The sequence below is a fragment of the Ranitomeya variabilis genome, chromosome 5, assembly GCF_051348905.1.
Source record: "Ranitomeya variabilis isolate aRanVar5 chromosome 5, aRanVar5.hap1, whole genome shotgun sequence".
NCBI lineage: Eukaryota > Metazoa > Chordata > Amphibia > Anura > Dendrobatidae > Ranitomeya > Ranitomeya variabilis.
This window is the reverse complement of record NC_135236.1, coordinates 498,251,563-498,265,804: the sequence shown is the minus strand read 5'-3', so window position 1 is coordinate 498,265,804 and position 14,242 is coordinate 498,251,563. Positions and strand designations below refer to the sequence as shown.

The 14,242-nt window shown below is 49.2% G+C and overlaps 1 protein-coding gene across 1 annotated transcript in view; it reads left to right on the top strand.

Annotated features, from left to right (window-relative positions):
• The first annotated feature begins 139 nt into the window (after window positions 1–139).
• SLC41A2 (solute carrier family 41 member 2) overlaps window positions 140–14,242 on the top strand; it is a 133,057-nt gene continuing 118,954 nt past the window's right edge. Inside the window, exon 1 of the mRNA XM_077265668.1 lies at window positions 140–357. The gene's annotated coding sequence lies outside the window, so the exon portion shown is untranslated. The remainder of the gene's footprint in view (window positions 358–14,242) is intronic.

Below are 14,242 nucleotides of genomic sequence, written 5' to 3'. Positions count from 1 at the left end.
GTCAGGACAGAGCTGCAGTCCTGTGGAGGCACTAGGCAGTGACATTGTAGTCAGCCGTGTGATACTATAACCGTCCATTCTGATTGGCTGGGACGGGGACAGTAGGGTTCGTAATGTCCGCAGTCTCAGGGCGCCAATAACAGGTCACCACGAGCTCAGCAGCGTGCATCAATAGTCGCTAAGGGTGACGTGTCACTGGTTACCAGGATACCCAAGCCCCGCCCATACGCGTGCCCCTGACGTCACTGCTCTGCGCTCCGCCCTGTTCCCGTACGTCTACGTTGGGGTCAGCAGTCAGTTCTGCTGTCTGGTCACCAAGGAGCCGCATGACCCGGAGGATCACACAGTGCCATGGAGGTGAGGCGGGTGTCCGGGCTCCGTGCTGTGTCCTACAGCTGTCTCCTGTGTCCGTGGTGTGCTGCCTTCTGCGTGCCAGCGGGCTGTCAGTGCCAATCACATGTGCAGTATTATGTCAGTTGTGATATCATTAGTGCTGCTGAAGATGGTGATATGGGCGCTGTCACCGGTGCCCACTGATGGTGACAGTACAGTGCCCGCTGATGGTGATAGTGTAGTAATGGGCGCTGTCACCGGTGCCCGCAGATGATGGGAATATTGTAGTAATTGGCGCTGTCACCGGTGCCCGCAGATGATGGGACTATTGTAGTAATGGGCACTGTCAGTGGTGCCCGCAGATGATGCGACTATTGTAGTAATGGGCGCTGTCACCGGTGCCCGCAGATGATGGGACTATTGTAGTAATGGGCACTGTCAGTGGTGCCCGCAGATGATGCGACTATTGTAGTAATGGGCGCTGTCACCGGTGCCCGCTGATGATGGGAATATTGTAGTAATGGGCGCTGTCACCGGTGCCCGCAGATGATGCGACTATTGTAGTAATGGGCGCTGTCACCGGTGCCCGCTGATGATGGGAATATTGTAGTAATGGGCGCTGTCACCGGTGCCCGCAGATGATGCGACTATTGTAGTAATGGGCGCTGTCACCGGTGCCCGCTGATAATGGGAATATTGTAGTAATGGGCGCTGTCACCGGTGCCTGCTGATGATGGGAATATTGTAGTAATGGGCGCTGTCACCGGTGCCCGCAGATGATGCGACTATTGTAGTAATGGGCGCTGTCACCGGTGCCCGCTGATAATGGGAATATTGTAGTAATGGGCGCTGTCACCGATGCCCACTGATGATGGAAATATTGTAGTAATGGGCGCTGTCACCGGTGCCCACTGATGATGGAAATATTGTAGTAATGGGCGCTGTCACCGGTGCCCGCTGATGATGGAAATATTGTAGTAATGGGCGCTGTCACCGGTGCCCGCTGATAGTGATAGTGTAGTAATGGGCGCTGTCACCGGTGCCCACCGATGATGGAAATATTGTAGTAATGGGCGCTGTCACCGGTGCCCACTGATGATGGAAATATTGTAGTAATGGGCGCTGTCACCGGTGCCCGCTGATAGTGATAGTGTAGTAATGGGCGCTGTCACCGGTGCCCACCGATGATGGAAATATTGTAGTAATGGGCGCTGTCACCGGTGCCCACTGATGATGGAAATATTGTAGTAATGGGCGCTGTCACCGGTGCCCGCTGATGGTGATAGTGTAGTAATGGGCGCTGTCACTGGTGCCTGCTGATGATGGGAATATTGTAGTAATGGGCGCTGTCACCGGTGCCCACTGATGATGGAAATATTGTAGTAATGGGCGCTGTCAGCGGTGCCCGCAGATGGTGATAGTGTAGTAATGGGCGCTGTCACTGGTGCCTGCTGATGATGGGAATATTGTAGTAATGGGCGCTGTCACCGGTGCCCACTGATGATGGAAATATTGTAGTAATGGGCGCTGTCACCGGTGCCCACTGATGATGGAAATATTGTAGTAATGGGCGCTGTCACCGGTGCCCACTGATGATGGAAATATTGTAGTAATGGGCGCTGTCACCAGTGCCCGCTGATAGTGATAGTGTAGTAATGGGCGCTGTCACCGGTGCCCACCGATGATGGAAATATTGTAGTAATGGGCGCTGTCACCGGTGCCCACTGATGATGGAAATATTGTAGTAATGGGCGCTGTCACCGGTGCCCGCTGATGGTGATAGTGTAGTAATGGGCGCTGTCACTGGTGCCTGCTGATGATGGGAATATTGTAGTAATGGACGCTGTCACCGGTGCCCACTGATGATGGAAATATTGTAGTAATGGGCGCTGTCACCGGTGCCCACTGATGATGGAAATATTGTAGTAATGGGCGCTGTCACCGGTGCCCACTGATGATGGAAATATTGTAGTAATGGGCGCTGTCACCGGTGCCCGCTGATAGTGTAGTAATGGGCGCTGTCACCGGTGCCCACCGATGATGGAAATATTGTAGTAATGGGCGCTGTCACCGGTGCCCACTGATGATGGAAATATTGTAGTAATGGGCGCTGTCACCGGTGCCCGCTGATGGTGATAGTGTAGTAATGGGCGCTGTCACTGGTGCCTGCTGATGATGGGAATATTGTAGTAATGGGCGCTGTCACCGGTGCCCGCTGATGATGGGAATATTGTAGTAATGGGCGCTGTCACCGGTGCCCGCAGATGATGGGACTATTGTAGTAATGGACGCTGTCACCGGTGCCCGCAGATGATGCGACTATTGTAGTAATGGGCGCTGTCACCGGTGCCCGCTGATAATGGGAATATTGTAGTAATGGGCGCTGTCACCGTTGCCCGCAGATGATGGGAATATTGTAGTAATGGTCGCTGTCAGCGGTGCCCACTAATGATGGGAATATTGTAGTAATGGTCGCTGTCACCGGTGCCCGCAGATGATGCAACTATTGTAGTAATGGACGCTGTCACCGGTGCCCACTGATGATGGAAATATTGTAGTAATGGGCGCTGTCACCGGTGCCCACTGATGATGGAAATATTGTAGTAATGGGCGCTGTCACCGGTGCCCACTGATGATGGAAATATTGTAGTAATGGGCGCTGTCACCGGTGCCCGCTGATAGTGATAGTGTAGTAATGGGCGCTGTCACCGGTGCCCACCGATGATGGAAATATTGTAGTAATGGGCGCTGTCAGCGGTGCCTGCAGATGATGCGACTATTGTAGTAATGGACGCTGTCACCGGTGCCCACTGATGATGGAAATATTGTAGTAATGGGCGCTGTCACCGGTGCCCGCTGATGGTGATAGTGTAGTAATGGGCGCTGTCACCGGTGCCCACTGATGATGGGACTATTGTAGTAATGGGCACTGTCAGTGGTGCCCGCAGATGATGCGACTATTGTAGTAATGGGCGCTGTCACCGGTGCCCGCTGATGATGGGAATATTGTAGTAATGGGCGCTGTCACCGGTGCCCGCAGATGATGCGACTATTGTAGTAATGGGCGCTGTCACCGGTGCCCGCTGATAATGGGAATATTGTAGTAATGGGCGCTGTCACCGGTGCCTGCTGATGATGGGAATATTGTAGTAATGGGCGCTGTCACCGGTGCCCGCAGATGATGCGACTATTGTAGTAATGGGCGCTGTCACCGGTGCCCGCTGATAATGGGAATATTGTAGTAATGGGCGCTGTCACCGATGCCCACTGATGATGGAAATATTGTAGTAATGGGCGCTGTCACCGGTGCCCACTGATGATGGAAATATTGTAGTAATGGGCGCTGTCACCGGTGCCCACTGATGATGGAAATATTGTAGTAATGGGCGCTGTCACCAGTGCCCGCTGATAGTGATAGTGTAGTAATGGGCGCTGTCACCGGTGCCCACCGATGATGGAAATATTGTAGTAATGGGCGCTGTCACCGGTGCCCACTGATGATGGAAATATTGTAGTAATGGGCGCTGTCACCGGTGCCCGCTGATGGTGATAGTGTAGTAATGGGCGCTGTCACTGGTGCCTGCTGATGATGGGAATATTGTAGTAATGGGCGCTGTCACCGGTGCCCACTGATGATGGAAATATTGTAGTAATGGGCGCTGTCAGCGGTGCCCGCAGATGGTGATAGTGTAGTAATGGGCGCTGTCACTGGTGCCTGCTGATGATGGGAATATTGTAGTAATGGGCGCTGTCACCGGTGCCCACTGATGATGGAAATATTGTAGTAATGGGCGCTGTCACCGGTGCCCACTGATGATGGAAATATTGTAGTAATGGGCGCTGTCACCAGTGCCCGCTGATAGTGATAGTGTAGTAATGGGCGCTGTCACCGGTGCCCACCGATGATGGAAATATTGTAGTAATGGGCGCTGTCACCGGTGCCCACTGATGATGGAAATATTGTAGTAATGGGCGCTGTCACCGGTGCCCGCTGATGGTGATAGTGTAGTAATGGGCGCTGTCACTGGTGCCTGCTGATGATGGGAATATTGTAGTAATGGACGCTGTCACCGGTGCCCACTGATGATGGAAATATTGTAGTAATGGGCGCTGTCACCGGTGCCCACTGATGATGGAAATATTGTAGTAATGGGCGCTGTCACCGGTGCCCACTGATGATGGAAATATTGTAGTAATGGGCGCTGTCACCGGTGCCCGCTGATAGTGTAGTAATGGGCGCTGTCACCGGTGCCCACCGATGATGGAAATATTGTAGTAATGGGCGCTGTCACCGGTGCCCACTGATGATGGAAATATTGTAGTAATGGGCGCTGTCACCGGTGCCCGCTGATGGTGATAGTGTAGTAATGGGCGCTGTCACTGGTGCCTGCTGATGATGGGAATATTGTAGTAATGGGTGCTGTCACCGGTGCCCGCTGATGATGGGAATATTGTAGTAATGGGCGCTGTCACCGGTGCCCGCAGATGATGGGACTATTGTAGTAATGGACGCTGTCACCGGTGCCCGCAGATGATGCGACTATTGTAGTAATGGGCGCTGTCACCGGTGCCCGCTGATAATGGGAATATTGTAGTAATGGGCGCTGTCACCGTTGCCCGCAGATGATGGGAATATTGTAGTAATGGTCGCTGTCAGCGGTGCCCACTAATGATGGGAATATTGTAGTAATGGTCGCTGTCACCGGTGCCCGCAGATGATGCAACTATTGTAGTAATGGACGCTGTCACCGGTGCCCACTGATGATGGAAATATTGTAGTAATGGGCGCTGTCACCGGTGCCCACTGATGATGGAAATATTGTAGTAATGGGCGCTGTCACCGGTGCCCGCTGATGGTGATAGTGTAGTAATGGGCGCTGTCACTGGTGCCTGCTGATGATGGGAATATTGTAGTAATGGGCGCTGTCACCGGTGCCCGCAGATGATGGGACTATTGTAGTAATGGACGCTGTCACCAGTGCCCGCAGATGATGCGACTATTGTAGTAATGGGCGCTGTCACCGGTGCCCGCTGATAATGGGAATATTGTAGTAATGGGCGCTGTCACCGTTGCCCGCAGATGATGGGAATATTGTAGTAATGGTCGCTGTCAGCGGTGCCCACTAATGATGGGAATATTGTAGTAATGGTCGCTGTCACCGGTGCCCGCAGATGATGCAACTATTGTAGTAATGGACGCTGTCACCGGTGCCCACTGATGATGGAAATATTGTAGTAATGGGCGCTGTCACCGGTGCCCGCTGATAGTGATAGTGTAGTAATGGGCGCTGTCACCGGTGCCCACCGATGATGGAAATATTGTAGTAATGGTCGCTGTCACCGGTGCCCGCAGATGATGCGACTATTGTAGTAATGGACGCTGTCACCGGTGCCCACTGATGATGGAAATATTGTAGTAATGGGCGCTGTCACCGGTGCCCGCTGATAGTGGTAGTCAGGGCCGGACTGGCCATAGGGCAGTTCTGGCAAATGCCAGAAGGGCCGGTGGCAGTAGTGGGCCGCTCGATTGTGCCGCTGTCGGCACACTCCCCACGCTGTCGCGGCACACTCCCGGCCCCGCATTCAACTATACCGGCGTCATAGACGCCGGTACAGTTGAATGCAATGATGGAGGAGAGAGCGTCTGCTGACGCCCCCTCTCCCATCATTCCCCGCTCTGCCTGCCGCTGACACTGCGGGTGTGCGATGACGTCATATCATCGCGCACCTGCTGTGTGACCGGGAGGGCAGACTGCGACTGCTGAGACCAGAGCCAGAGCAGCGCGGGACACGAGGAGAGAGGTGAGTAGAGAGTTTGTTTTTTTTCATCAATGAGTGATGACTGGATTGTGGAGCTATTGGGGGGGGGCTGCCTGCCTGCATTACTTTCTATGGGGGCTGCCTGCCTGCATTACTTTCTATGGGGGCTGCCTGCCTGCATTACTTTCTATGGGGGCTGCCTGCCTGCATTACTTTCTATGGGGGCTGCCTGCCTGCATTACATTCTATGGGGGCTGCCTGCCTGCATTACATTCTATGGGGGCTGCCTGCCTGCATTACTTTCTATGGGGGCTGCCTGCCTGCATTACTTTCTATGGGGGCTGCCTGCCTGCATTACATTCTATGGGGGCTGCCTGCCTGCATTACATTCTATGGGGGCTGCCTGCCTGCATTACATTCTGTGGGGGCTGCCTGCCTGCATTACTTTCTATGGGGGCTGCCTGCCTGCATTACTTTCTATGGGGGCTGCCTGCCTGCATTACATTCTATGGGGGCTGCCTGCCTGCATTACATTCTATGGGGGCTGCCTGCCTGCATTACATTCTATGGGGGCTGCCTGCCTGCATTACATTCTATGGGGGGCTGCCTGCCTGCATTACATTCTATGGGGGGCTGCCTGCCTGCATTACATTCTATGGGGGCTGCCTGCCTGCATTACATTCTATGGGGGCTGCCTGCCTGCATTACATTCTATGGGGGCTGCCTGCCTGCATTACATTCTATGGGGGCTGCCTGCCTGCATTACTTTCTATGGGGGCTGCCTGCCTGCATTACTTTCTATGGGGGCTGCCTGCCTGCATTACATTCTATGGGGGCTGCCTGCCTGCATTACATTCCATGGGGGCTGCCTGCCTGCATTACATTCTATGGGGGCTGCCTGCCTGCATTACCTTCTATGGGGGGCTGCCTGCCTGCATTACATTCTATGGGGGGCTGCCTGCCTGCATTACATTCTATGGGGGCTGCCTGCCTGCATTACATTCTATGGGGGCTGCCTGCCTGCATTACATTCTATGGGGGCTGCCTGCATTAAATTCTATGGGGGCTGCCTGCCTGCATTACATTCTATGGGGGCTGCCTGCCTGCATTACTTTCTATGGGGGCTGCCTGCCTGCATTACATTCTTTGGGGCTGCCTGCCTGCATTACATTCTATGGGGGCTGTGCTGTATTATATTGTATGGTGTCTGCCTGCATGACATTCTATGGGGGCTGGCTGCATTCCATTCCATGGGCCTGTGCTGCATTATATTCTATGGGGCTGGCTGCATTCCATTATATGGGCCTGTGCTGCATTATATTCTATGGGGCTGGCTGCATTCCATTACATGGGCCTGTGCTGCATTATATTCTATGGGGCTGGCTGCATTCCATTCTATGGGCCTGTGCTGCATTATATTCTATGGGGCTGTGCTGCATTACATTCTATGGGGCTGTGCTGCATTACATTCTATGGGGCTGTGCTGCATTACATTCTATGGGGGCTGCCTGCATTACATTCTATGGGGGCTGCCTGCATTACATTCTATGGGGGCTGTGCTGCATTATATTGTATGGTGGCTGCCTGCATTACATTCTATGGGGGCTGGCTGCATTCCATTCCATGGGCCTGTGCTGCATTATATTCTATTGGGCTGGCTGCATTCCATTCCATGGGCCTGTGCTGCATTATATTCTATGGGGCTGGCTGCATTCCATTCTATGGGCCTGTGCTGCATTATATTCTATGGGGCTGGCTGCATTACATTGTATGGTGGCTGTGCTGCATTATATTGTATGGGGCTGTGCTGCATTATATTCTATGGGGCTGGCTGCATTACATTCTATGGGGGCTGTGCTGCATTACATTATATGGGGCTGGCTGCATTACATTCTATGGGGGCTGTGCTGCATTACATTCTATGGGGACTGTGCTGCATTAAATTCTATGGGGCTGTTCTGTGTTACATTCTATGGGGCTGGCTGCATTACATTCTATGGGGGCTGTGCTGTATTACATTCTATGGGGCTGTGCTGCATTACATTCTATGGGGGCTGCCTGCATTACATTCTATGGGGGCTGCCTGCATTACATTCTATGGGGGCTGTGCTGCATTATATTGTATGGTGGCTGCCTGCATTACATTCTATGGGGGCTGGCTGCATTCCATTCCATGGGCCTGTGCTGCATTATATTCTATTGGGCTGGCTGCATTCCATTCCATGGGCCTGTGCTGCATTATATTCTATGGGGCTGGCTGCATTCCATTCTATGGGCCTGTGCTGCATTATATTCTATGGGGCTGGCTGCATTACATTGTATGGTGGCTGTGCTGCATTATATTGTATGGGGCTGTGCTGCATTATATTCTATGGGGCTGGCTGCATTACATTCTATGGGGGCTGTGCTGCATTACATTATATGGGGCTGGCTGCATTACATTCTATGGGGGCTGTGCTGCATTACATTCTATGGGGACTGTGCTGCATTAAATTCTATGGGGCTGTTCTGTATTACATTCTATGGGGCTGGCTGCATTACATTCTATGGGGGCTGTGCTGTATTACATTCTATGGGGGCTGTGCTGTATTACATTCTATGGGGGCTGTGCTGTATTACATTCTATGGGGGCTGTGCTGCATTACATTCTATGGGGGCTGTGCTGTATTACATTCTATGGGGGCTGTGCTGCATTACATTCTATGGGGACTGTGCTGCATTAAATTCTATGGGGCTGTTCTGTATTACATTCTATGGGGCTGGCTGCATTACATTCTATGGGGGCTGTGCTGTATTACATTCTATGGGGGCTGTGCTGTATTACATTCTATGGGGCTGGCTGCATTACATTCTATGGGGGCTGTGCTGTATTACATTCTATGGGGGCTGTGCTGTATTACATTCTATGGGGGCTGTGCTGTATTACATTCTATGGGGGCTATGCTGTATTACAGTCTATGGGGGCTGTGCTGTATTACAGTCTATGGGGGCTGTGCTGTATTACAGTCTATGGGGGCTGTGCTGTATTATAGTCTATGGGGGCTGTGCTGTATTATAGTCTATGGGGGCTGTGCTGTATTACATTCTATGGGGACTGAGCTGTAATGCTGGATACAGCTGTAATTATATGTTATATAGTCGTGTTACACTCCCCTCACTTCTTGTAGCCTACAAGTGTACAAAGATATTATACAGTCACCATGCGACAAGTGGGCCTGTGTGACTTTAAATGCCAGGGCTGAATTTTAGTCCCAGTCCGGCCCTGGTGGTAGTGTAGTAATGGGCGCTGTCACCGGCGCCCACCGATGATGGGAATATTGTAGTAATGGTCGCTGTCACCGGTGCCCGCAGAAGATGCAACTATTGTAGTAATGGGCGCTGTCACCGGTGCCCACTGATGATGGAAATATTGTAGTAATGGGCGCTGTCACCGGTGCCCGCTGATAGTGGTAGTGTAGTAATGGGCGCTGTCACCGGCGCCCACCGATGATGGGAATATTGTAGTAATGGTCGCTGTCACCGGTGCCCGCAGAAGATGCAACTATTGTAGTAATGGACGCTGTCACCGGTGCCCACTGATAATGGGAATATTGTTAGACATGGCTTTGCTGCATGGCAGAATGCCCACACCTTGGCTCCTGCCGTGTTATACAGTGCCCATCCTTGTCTTGTGCCCCTGTAGATGTCTCCCTAAGAAAAGAGCTGGGATATCTTTCTCTGGTCACAAACCATTCTCGGGGTGCTGATCTACGCAGTCTTGTTTCCATATGCCATACACATACAATGGGAGGCCATCATTAATTGATGTGATCTCTATTTACAGAAGACAGACTGTTGTCAGGGGAGATAAAGCAATTATAATATCCAGCGATATACAGTGTAATAACTGCTATAATATCTTTTTGCACCTTCATCAAGTTTCGCCACTATTTTCCACAGACAGACTGGGGTTAAACTGCTGCCCCGTGCCACCTCCAGATGTCCTAAAAAGACAGGTGGTAGTGTAAAGCGCATGGCATCTTTCATGGCATGATTGTCCGCTAGCTTCTGCCCTTGATGTGCACCAGACATGGAGGGGGGGACATCCGCTTTATGGGAGCAGATCGATTACTGTTCTAGTTCTGAAGTTTGTCACTTCTTCACAGGATAGGTGATAACTACTACGTTCGACTACTGAAACCCCTATTAGTTGACAGATTGCAAAGGGGGTCCCATGCCCTCTGTATGAGGTATAGGTATGAGAGGTAACAATGGTAAGTAATGGAGATGACGTGGGGAATGCCTCTCGGAGTGGCTGAGCGTTCTGTGTCAGCGCTGGCTGTGCACCAGATGGTTTGTTATCTGGCGTGTCTTTATTTGCACCAGACTCGGGTTATTGTACTGTGTACCTTGTGGGTGTACTGCAGAGCACAATTTACTCTCTGCTACAAGTTGGTACGAATAATTGTGAAATATTTCACCTATATTTATCTTTTATTAGCTTTGTTCCTAATTATTCTATTTCTTGTGCTGTAAAGTTAAATTCCCACAATGAGTTTTTGACGCTGCTTATTTTCACTTCTTATGGTTCCAGCCAAGTGGATGGGATTTGTAGAAATTTCATGTCCACTATGCTATTTTTTTACGCTGCGTGTCAAATTCTTGTGAGTTTTATGTGCAGATTTTTCTTTTAGAATTAGACTTGGAGGAAAAAAAACTCATGTGGGTTTTTTATAAGTTTCCACTGTGGAAACGCATGTAATCCGCACATAACTGTATCAATAATGGTTTGTTAAAGATAAATACCTGGAAGTATAAGAAACAAAGCAGGCACAGGGTTCCTGTGTCCAAACAGTGAGGTTTATTGACTTCATAAACTTCCACAGTTCTTTAAAGTAAACACTTGCCTTTTTTCTGGAACACACATGCTAACAAAACAGTCTTTTTTTCAAAGAGGGTGAAGCAAATCTGGTCTCACCCAGACGGCAGCACAGATCCTTGTTTAGCCTCAGCATGCTTCACACTTACTGGGGGTTACCAGCTCCCACCACACACCTGAGGCAATACACCTGCCTTTTATTGGAGTTGCAAAGGCTGGATTGGAGGTATGGCAGCAACCATTCCCACCCGTCTCTTTGGCCACTCCTAAATCCCTGGGCCGAAAATCTGATCCCATTAAACACCTCCTCAGCAACCTATCGTTGCTGGAGCCTTCTTTTCCTGGACTTGTATCACCAAAGCCAACCACTTCAGTGACTCATACCTGTCATCCTGTTCTGCTTCCCTACACATAACATATCAAAAAGAAACAAAAACTGAAGCATCTAATACTATAAAAACGTATGTAAAAATGACAATTTATATTATGAAAAAATCTTGCTAAAATGTGTGTGCATCCTATAGTCTGTGTTCTTCCCAATCACCAAGAGAATTGCTATGCCTGCTCCTACCCAACACTGATCTATGTGATTGGTGCTGGGCAGCAGAGGATGCTTCCGGGACCTGAGCGTCTCTGTGAAGGATGGGGAGATTTAATGGCAGCTTACAATCCTCCTGAATGCATGTATAGCTGTAACAGGACACCAGGCTCAGCAGGTGTTCCAGCCACACTAGCTAGTTTCCAAGCTTATACTGGAAGACCTTCTGTTGAGTGCATGCAGTGTAGCTGTTTTATTCAGTCAGCTAGAGTTTCATACTGCGAATATGGATTTATCATACGTTCTAGCTACACACCAGTTACATTTTTGTAATCTCTGGAATGGGATGAACGCCTTTCAGGGTCCTTGATCCATTCTAGCACCTCAGGGGGGATACATAGAATGGCTAGTAGGAGCCAGGTAGCATAGCCAATATTTGATTTTAACATATAGCAGGGGCCCGGCCAGATACAATGGTGCCAAAACCGCCTCCATAGGACAGTCCATTAAGGAGTTATCACTCATCTTAGGTTTTAAAGTTTTTGCTACTAGATATAAAAGATGTAGAGTTAGGTCTAGTCCAAGGGGCATGGGGAGAGTGACCCCGAAGGGCTTGTTTAGCTTAGAAAAAAGAAGTCTTGGAGGGGGATCTCATTTTCATGTTTAAATACATGTGTGTTCAGTACAAAGGACTGGCACATGACTTATTCCTTCCAAGGACCATACTTAGGACAAGGGGGCACCCATTACTGGTGGAAGAAAGGCGATTCCGACAGCTAAATAGGAAAGAGTTATTTACAGTTAGAGCAGTCAGACTGTGGAATGCCAACCACAATAGGTAGTAATGGCAGTCAGTGGCTTAACTATATTCTAATACAAGATTTGGAACCCCTCCATTCTAAATATATTGTATGCATCTTCCATCCTGGTATATATGTCCCTCATCCTTGTATATACAGTTGTGTGAAAAAGTGTTTGCACCCTTCTTGATTTCATATTCTTTTCCTTGTTTGCCACACTCATATGTTTCAGATCAACCAACAAATTTAAATATTAGACAAAGAAAACACGAGTAATCACAAAATGCAGTTTTTAAATGAAGGTCTTTATTATTAAGGGAAAAAGAAATCCAAACCTACGGAGCCCTGTGTGAAAAGTTATTGCCTTATAAACCTAATAACTGGTTAGTCCACCCATAGCAACAACTGCAGTCAAGCATTTGCAATAGCTGGCAATGAGTCTTTTACAGTGATCTGGAGGAAATTTGGCCCATTCATCTTTGCAGAACTGTTGTAATTCACTCACATTGGAGGGTTTCTAACCATAAACCGCCTTTTTAAGCTCATGCCACAGCATGTCAATCGGATTACGGTCACAACTTTGAGTTGTCACAAACAGATGGCCAGACATTCTCCTTCAGGATTTTTTGGTAGACAGCAGAATTCATGGTTCCATTTACCACAGCAGGTCTTCCAACAGGCCCCAGACTGTTTACCACCGCCATATTTTACTGTTGGTATGATGTTCCTTTTCTTAAATGCTGTGTTACTTCTGCGCCAGATGTAATGGAACATACACCTTCCAAAAAGTTCAACCTTTGTCTCGTTTATCCACAGAGTATACTCCCAAAAGTCTTGCGGATCATCGAGATGTTTTCCCCCAAAACTGAGATAACCGTTATTGCTCAGCAGTGGTTTTTATCTTGAAACTCTGCCATGCAGGCCATTTTGCCAAGTCTCTTTCTTATGGTGGAGTCATGAACACTAACCATAACTGAGGCAAGTGACGCCTGCAGTTTTTTGGATGTTGGGTCTTTTGTGACCTCTTGGATGAGTCGTTGCTGCCCTCTTGGGGTAATTTTGGTTGGCTGTCCACTCCTGGGCAGGTTCACCACTGTTTTCATGTTTTTGCCATTTGTTGATAATGGCCCTCACTGTGGTTCACTGGAGTCCCAATGCTTTAGAAAAGGCATTACAGGTCCTTCTCAAAAAATTAGCATATAGTGTTAAATTTCATTATTTACCATAATGTAATGATTACAATTAAACTTTCATATATTATAGATTCATTATCCACCATCTGAAATTTGTCAGGTCTTTTATTGTTTTAATACTGATGATTTTGGCCTACAACTCCTGATAACCCAAAAAACCTGTCTCAATAAATTAGCATATCAAGAAAAGGTTCTCTAAACGACCTATTACCCTAATCTTCTGAATCAACTAATTAACTCTAAACACATGCAAAAGATACCTGAGGCTTTTAAAAACTCCCTGCCTGGTTCATTACTCAAAACCCCCATCATGGGTAAGACTAGCGACCTGACAGATGTCAAGAAGGCCATCATTGACACCCTCAAGCAAGAGGGTAAGACCCAGAAAGAAATTTCTCAACAAATAGGCTGTTCCCAGAGTGCTGTATCAAGGCACCTCAATGGTAAGTCTGTTGGAAGGAAACAATGTGGCAAAAAACGCTGTACAACGAGAAGAGGTGACCGGACCCTGAGGAAGATTGTGGAGAAGGACCGATTCCAGACCTTGGGGAACCTGAGGAAGCAGTGGACTGAGTCTGGTGTGGAAACATCCAGAGCCACCGTGCACAGGCGTGTGCAGGAAATGGGCTACAGGTGCCGCATTCCCCAGGTAAAGCCACTTTTGAACCATAAACAGCGGCAGAAGCGCCTGACCTGGGCTACAGAGAAGCAGCACTGGACTGTTGCTAAGTGGTCCCAAGTACTTTTTTCTGATGAAAGC